This window comes from Gymnoscopelus braueri (genome assembly GCF_963280865.1).
Source record: "Gymnoscopelus braueri genome assembly, chromosome: 18".
NCBI classification, from domain to species: Eukaryota; Metazoa; Chordata; class Actinopteri; order Myctophiformes; family Myctophidae; genus Gymnoscopelus; species Gymnoscopelus braueri.
This window is the reverse complement of record NC_137618.1, coordinates 42,535,602-42,543,936: the sequence shown is the minus strand read 5'-3', so window position 1 is coordinate 42,543,936 and position 8,335 is coordinate 42,535,602. Positions and strand designations below refer to the sequence as shown.

At 42.1% G+C, this 8,335-nt stretch overlaps 1 protein-coding gene across 1 annotated transcript in view; it reads left to right on the top strand.

The window, feature by feature from the left end:
- Positions 1-458: 458 nt before the first annotated feature.
- Positions 459-8,335, top strand: part of map2 (microtubule-associated protein 2) — a gene marked incomplete at its 3' end in the record, with an annotated part of 78,877 nt that continues 71,000 nt past the window's right edge. Inside the window, exon 1 of the mRNA XM_080412247.1 lies at positions 459-506. The remainder of the gene's footprint in view (positions 507-8,335) is intronic.

Here is an 8,335-nt window from a genome sequence, read left to right as displayed (position 1 = left end):
AGTTTTCATATGTATACAATGTATAAAAATCCTTTGAAATAAGCGACACGTTGTGAGAAATTGTAAAGGTATAGGTCTGAATTGTTTTCGTAATAATTATAATAATTATGTTAACGATTATGTTTAAAAAAAATGATTATCTCAAATAATTGAGATTAGGCGATTATGTAATAATTGTGACAGGCCTACTTGTAGGCCGGCTATTTCCGACACGCGACACCGTCGTGCAACTGGAGTTTGAATCGGGCTTAACTTGGGAAGAATTATAGAGCAGCGTTGGTGAAAATCAAAACAAAATCTATACGCAAAACATTGATCCAGTGCTTTTATTTGATTTTCAGGTTCAACTCGGAGACTCGGCTTTCAGCGTAGCTTGGACCACGTCCGTCCTCCTGACTTTTACATCTAGAGACACAGAGAGAGAAGGAGAGAGACAGAGCCACAGAGAGCTCTGTCATCACCGAGCTTCACTCACCACCAGTTGTAGAGACACATCACCCTAACAGGTACTGTACAGACCAGTACCGGGTTTGTTTATGGTTATGTCTGAGTCAGAATGACGTGGCCGTGGTCCGCCGGCCGGTAGGATTGTATCAAATAGAAACTTGAATCACATCTTTTTTCAAATTAATTAGGAAATGTTGCACTTATTGAGTAGAAATCAGTCAAAACATCGGTAATTGCTGGTCTAGGACTTCAAAGCTGGGATCGGAAAAAGGGGGAAAAAAACTTGCTGAGGATAATTAATTTCATACATTTATTCATGGTGTATTATTACATGACATGCTGCTGGCTGTGGGATTTGTGTGTATTGCTATATTTAATAGGCAGTTAGTTTCAATTACGTCACAACCGGCTCCACTAAAACCCCATTCCCCACTGTGACGTTTACTAGCCATTAGTTTATACTAAAAGTTATAGCAGACTAAAGGTAGGACCATGTTTACAGTGACAATGTATTATTTAACCCATTAAGACCTGAGGCCGATTTCTACAAATGTCTTCTAAATCAGTAGTTCTCCTGGCGTAAGTTTTTCTTGCCAAGGACCCCCAAAATGATTTATATATATTTTTTGAACCCCCCATCTGAAAATATTTTGTGCCAGGGACCACCAGAAGAGAACATTTGTGTAAAAAGAATTATATAATTACACAGATGATTTCCCGGTCCCAGCTGCAGTGGCTTTTTGCTACCTTTATTGCACAGTTTCCTAGTGAAAGTGAAGCTGGTCCTGTCTGACGGTCGGGTCCCCTCAACTAGCTGGGAATGTAGCTACCAGAGCCAGACAGAGCCTTCTATTGGCGAATAGTGACAAAGCCCTGGACCGGAAGTTTACGGAATGCACTGGAGTCTATGAGCGTTTGTCATTATTTCGAGTTTACATGAACCACGTGACACCGCTGTTTCTGCCCCCCTAGTTGACGTAACTCTCCAATGGGGGAGAGGGGGGGAGAGAGGAACGAGAACGTTTATCTTACTGCGTTGGCTATTTCTCACTGCAAATGTTTTCAGATACATATTTTAGTGTACTATTTAAGTTTAAAATGAGAACATTTGTAATGCACCGTTCAGCCATCACCTTGACTTAGATGCATAATGAAAATCGGTCTGTGTGTGGAGGAACATTGAGCTACAGGAAGCACACAGGTGAATGAAATCATGATTCATGATTATTCACAAGGACTTGCTGATGTAATCACGCATTACATTTTCATTTGACAGGAAGTCATTAAGATTGGACTTTTAGGGACTTTTGTTTTTAGGGACCACGGATATGCTCTAGGAGAGTGAAAAACATATTTTTCACTCTTTGAAAGAGTCCAGTGTCTGAGGCTCTCTTCAGGAAGGGACATAGCAACCTGTTCTTCAAGAGGAGGCTCAGTTCCTTCGATAATGTGTGCAACATGCTGCTTCAAATGTTCTGGATAGCAGTTTGTAGTAGCCAGTGTCCTCTTCTTTGTTGTGGTCGCCTTGGGGGGGATAACATCAGCACAATTAAGCAATATTACACAAGAGGGTGTGCTTTACCGTGGTTATTGTCATGACAGTGTTGTCAGGAACGAGGCGGAGCCAAGTTCCTCAAGCATCACTGCCCCTCTGAAGTGTAATATTATGATTATATTATTATTAAGTTACCATCAAAATAAAAAAAACAAAAAAATGATCAACATGTATTCATATTGTGGGGCATTTCGCTCTCAAAATAGTGTGTAAACAGAGTGTTATCTCTGTTATCCTGGAAATACAAGAGGTCTGACAGAGACCCTGTTTACTCTGCCAGTCCAGACCCAACACTGAAATGGCTGTGTGTGCGCGAGACAACTTTTCATTCTCAAAATGAACGCATAGAGAAACAAAACTTAACAGTTTGCTCAATCTCATTTTAATTAAGATATTCGATAGAAATAAAATAAAAAATGTAATGCCATATTTAGCTGCATCTACATCTATTTCGTTTCATTTGAGGACGGCTAGACGTGCTGTCATGGTCGTTTGAGCACGGGTAGAGAGCCTATTTCAACCAATCAGATTGCTTGGTCGGAACTACCTGTTGTATAATGGACATTAACAAACTGAACAAGCTCTGTTAGCTCTGGAACTTTGATTAATGACTCTTGGATGAATGACTCCCATGCTCACTCACTCTGCCACTTCTTCTCATGGACTACTGTGATGTACACGACTACTCTAGTACAATAATCACAAGCCTGCTGAGGGAGGCTATAACTGCTGCTGTAAATGTTTCACCGTCGATAATCCCTGTGGATTTACAGTACATATTTATCCGTATTCCCATTGTTTAACTGTCGGAGACTTATACATACTGTATATCGGCCTCACAACATATCCACTGTCAATAGTCTGTATATGTCCATATTACTGCATTTAGGTATATCTAATAATAGTTCATACTTAACCATAAAGGTCCATCCAAGTGCAGATGACCAGGCCAGATTTTGTATCTTCTTACATCTTATATTTAATCATTGTTATCATACAAAAGGTTTTGTATCTTTCTACTCTTACCTGTATATGCGTTTCATGCCTACTGTGTGATGTTAAAAAATATATATATCCCTTTTGGGATCAAGCTTGATCGGTCTGTCTGTCTGTCTGCACTCTGTCCATCAGCGCTTCGTGCCACGCTGCGAGCTTGTATATCTGCTATTATTGGAAAAATATCTAAAATGTTTTGAGAACTACTGCCCTACAGTACGTTCCATCCTTGACACCCGACCCCAACTAAAGTGTTGCTCAGAGGGAAAGAATGGGGGGAAACAAAGAGAAAGAGAAAATTGCCTGTTTCCTGCGTGCGCTAAATGGCAGCGTGGGTGGCTGTATGTGAGTGCTGGGTGCTTATAGGACACAGGAGTGGGAAGAGGAGAGCTGTTCTACTGAAAGACAACATGTCCAGCTATATGTGGCCCAAATCAAACAAACCAGGGCTGGGCAATTAACCGAAAATACATCGACACAGATAACAGTCTTAATCTTCCTCATGTACTGTAGGTTAAAGCGGCAATAACAATTGGGGGGGTTGTATTTTATCTCCCTGCTCTTCTATTGAGACATTTAGACATTTAGGATCATGTCTCACCTCTGACACAACTTTTTACCTGATGGTCAAGATTCAATTTATCCCCTGAGCAAGCAGGTAGGCTCTATTAGCTCAATGGTAAAAAAATCCGCACTTGCGCGGGAAACCGGGTTCAAACCAGGTAGAAGAGGAAAGTTTCCATTTGCTTTAATCGAATAATTGATTTTCTTTCTTTCATATCAATGAATCGACATGAAAAAAGTGTCTTACTATTGAACGATGGGGCTTAGTGAGGTTTAGGGGATGATGTTATGTCTGTTGTCATGTAAACATGCACCAAGGTACATTTACCATTACATTTCGGACCGGCTGTCCCCTTACACCCCCCTCCCTGAGACCCTACTGCCATAATAGACCAGCTATTACTCAAGGTTCTAGGCTTGTAACAGAGGGCGATAGAGCTTTTGCCACAAGGGCTCCAACTTTCATGATGGGGGGACAATTATTTGAGCACTTTAGCACATGATAAACATATATGTAAGCACTCAAATATTTTATTTAATTAATTTTTTTTACTTTTACTACTATTTCGTATAGTGAATGTTGAAAACTGGGACACTTTAGGGAGTTTTAGAGATATTTGTCAGGACCGGACTCACAGCTATGAATCCGGGGCAATCCCGGCCGAACCAAGAAGTCTTTGTGATCTTCACAAAACATAATGCAAAACGCACATCGAAGTCGAAGGTATTTGCTAGAACAGTGAGAACGGCAGCTATGCTTGATTTACTGTATGCTCTGTCGCGTGAGAACGGGCCGAGAATAGCCAACGTACAAGCTCACAACGTGTTGCATCCGCGACGCGCTGTGAGCTTGTAGATCGGTTATTCTCGGCTCGAGACACTGTTGCGTGTCAAAGTATTAACCAGGCTTAACACACCTCTCACTGCTTTGGAAAACAATCATATCATCACCCCGGTATGAAGTAAGCCTTTCCTTGGGCCCCATAGGGTAGGAGCCTATTTCTGTAGTCTGGACATGACACTAGAATGTCACATGATGTACAATTTATTAGCACTTCTCACAGTGGGATTAAAAACGAAGAAACATGGAAAGCATGGAAATGAAATCAAGTAAAGGCCTTTGCAGACAGGGTGCGATTAGTCAATCAGTTTTTACCGCATGCGAAAAGACGCACGAATCGAACTGGGTTCAATTGGGAAAAAAAACGCATCGCCGCATCGCAACGCCGCACGGTAAATTCGGAGCCGGTGTGCATGAGGTCATTGAGAACCATGTGTTCATTTAAAAAATGATATTGTCAGTTTTTTCCGTGCGAAAAATCGCACCCTGTCTGCAAAGACCTTAACTCCCGCAAACGCTTGATCAAATAGTAGCGTTTTAAGGTTTTTCTCTTAACCACTATAATGGTTCACCCGAGTCCCTCAGGGCTCTATACAAGGGTCCTATCTGTTTTCTGTTATTGTGGGGAAAGCTTTCGCAGAAACTAGACCTCACAACACGTTGCGAGCTTGTCGATCTGCTTATTTTCTGCGAAAGCTGTCCCCACAATACGGATGCTGGGGTATACTCACACTGAGTGAAGTGTTTAGAGACTGACTTGTGAGTCTACAAGATTGTGCACGCACGCGCACACACACACACACACACACACACACACACACACACACACACACACACACACACACACACACACACACACACACACACACACACACACACAGTACACACACACACGTACAGTACACACACGCACACACTCATACTGTACAGACAGACCCACAACACACATACAGTACACACACACACACACACACACACACACACACACACACACACACACACAGTACACACAGTACACACACACACGTACAGTACACACACGCACACACTCATACTGTACAGACAGACCCACAGCACACATACAGTACACGCGCACACACACACACACACACACACACACACACACACACACACACACACACACACACACACACACACACACACACACACACACACACACACACACACACACACACACACACACACTGGAGCTCATATTCTGCGTCCCCTGGAGTTGCTTTCCGCTCCTGCTCTGAGCCGGCCCCCCCTGAGCTGAGAGCCCTGCAATGCAGCATCTAACTGTGACTCACACACAGGGAGGGAGGGAGACAAACGGGCACACGCACGCACGCACGCACGCACGCACGCACACGCATGCGCACACACACTAAGCCTGAGACACTAGTCAGGCAATAGGTAGAGTGGCAAATCATAGGAGGGAGAGAGAGAGAGCGAGAGAGAGGCTGAGAGAGAGAGAGAGTGAGAGAGAGACTGAGAGAGAAAGAGAGGATGGAGAGAGGGAATAAAAGAGAGAGGGTGGGGTGGGGGCTGCAATCAGTGTTGCCATGTTCGCTTATTATAAGTGACTTTGGACTTTTTTTTTGGGGGGGGCTTGTTTCTAAAGTGTAGTTGCTTATTTGGACTTGTTTCCTAATGTTGTTTAAACCAGTGGTTCTCAAACATTTTCTAGTCAAGCAAGGGACCCCCAAATTGATATGAATTTGTCCACGGACCCCCATCTGAAAATATTTCGTGCCAGGGGAAGTATTTCACATTTGAAAATAGCATATCTACAAGCTAGAGCTTGTAGATGAGCTATTTTCAAATAGCCGATAGGGGTTTAAAGTGCTCATGTATGGCCTGTATGGCGCTACTTTTGGGCTTGTTTTCATAGACCTGCTGGTTGCTTATTTATCTTACAAAATATGGCAACGCTGGCTGCAATCAGAGCGTAGGAGGAAGAGGAGGAGGAGGAGTGAGGAGGAGGAAGAGGAGTGAGTAGGAGGAAAGGTACCAGCGGGAGTAGCGTGTGGGAGGAGGACGCACTGAAGTAATGGAGAGAAAGGGTCACCGGTAAATAACAAGCACACTGTGAAATTCTCAGTGTCAATTTAATAACTCTGAGAGTGTGCTGTACAAATGTGTAACCAAATGGACACGGAACAGTGGATTTGGTTACATTTGTACACCTCTCAGAGTTACAAAGGGATACATTAACACTGCGGATTTACCGTGCAGAGAAATGAGTGGATTGGATGAGCTGAATTAGGTATAGTGAGGTAATCCTGTCTTAGTCGTGACTGTGTTGCTTTTGTCGTGTCTGTCATGATTAATCAGACCTTCTTTCAACAATAATTTCATCTCTTTCAGCTGAAAAGACGCGTGATGCTCTCACTTATTTTCTTTCTCTCTTTTTTTTGCCATATTTGGGGATTTGTTATTAGATATTTTACTTTAACCCATTCAATCCAGTGAAAGCATCTGTATTGTTTTTGATTTTTAGCGTTGGCTATTAAAAAATAGCAGATATACAAGCTCACAGCGTGTCACTTCGTGCAGCACTGCGAGCTTGTACATCTGCTAGTGTTCAACTTTTTTTTCTTTTCTTTTTTAACACAAATCTTCTCTTCTGAGGGCCCCTGGCACGAAACATTTTCAGACGGGGGTACGCGGCCAAATACATATCGTTGGGTCTCAAAAGTTTGAGAACTACTGATTTAGAAGGCATTCGTTGAATCGGCCTCAGGTCTTAATGGGTTAAAATGCTATTTTAGTTTGTTGAATTGGTTTTCTGCAGCTGGTTCCTTCATTCTGTTGTTTCTCCAGAATCAACACATTTGTCTTGTTTTATCATATCTTGTCTCATCTTGTGATGTGTGGTGTCATAATTAGCTTTGGTTTAGAACAGTCTTTAATCTTTGCCATCTTTTACACGTCAGGAGAACTATTTCTACTGCCAGAAGCCATAATTAATTATCCCCTCAATTCTGCTGGAGTCTGCAAAGGGAAGACATGCATCATGCATCTTGTAATAACTCCAAAAACAAACAGTGTCAAAACGTTTTGCACCGTATCGCTGTCTGTCACACAATCAATATACTGTAAGCTGTTCTATGAATATTGAGTCTTGTCATGCAGTGTTAGCCACTATATGGCAATCACATTTACTTCCAAACACCTGTCAATGGTCTTGTTAGCAGCTGAACCCTTCACTCACGCCTTTGGAAGTGTGCTGTACTATATAGCAGCATATTGTTGCAGTCGGGCAGAGAAACCTCTCCAACTTGATCATACTACAGCGTCACACAAAAGCTTCAAAAGTAGTAGATCGGAGCTTGTAGATCTGCTACTTTTGATGCTTTTTAAAATTTGAATCCTGAAAAGTAACAGTTTTGGACATATGAGGTTTCCACCCGACAGTGACGATATTTTCTCTTGTATGTCCAAAGCCGTTCCTTTTTTTTACTTATTATCTTTAAAAAAAAATCACATAGAAAATTGCCGATCTACAAGCTCATAAGCTACTGTGCACCATCTGTTGCTACAGTACCAAATCAACCAAGATCCTTTTATAGCAAATGTGGATGAAAACAAGAGAATCCGGAAGTTCTAATTATATGTGCAAACAGTACAATATACACATGGTATCCTAATACATCTATATCGTCTATGTCGGGTGGAAATGTCCAAAACTGCTGCAAGTGTTTAACGTTTCGAGCTTGTGGATCTGCTATTTTCATGCTTTTGTGTGACGCTGAAGTATGATCCATTAGGACATCCGTTTAAAAAGTTAGAATATGGAGATAAGGGGTTTCTGCCCTACAGCAACGATATACTGTACTTCTAAACTTAATCGAAATACTGTACTCTTGTCTTGTCTTCCCATAGAGCCACACGCTAGTCTTCCCATAGAGCCACACGCTAGTCTTCCC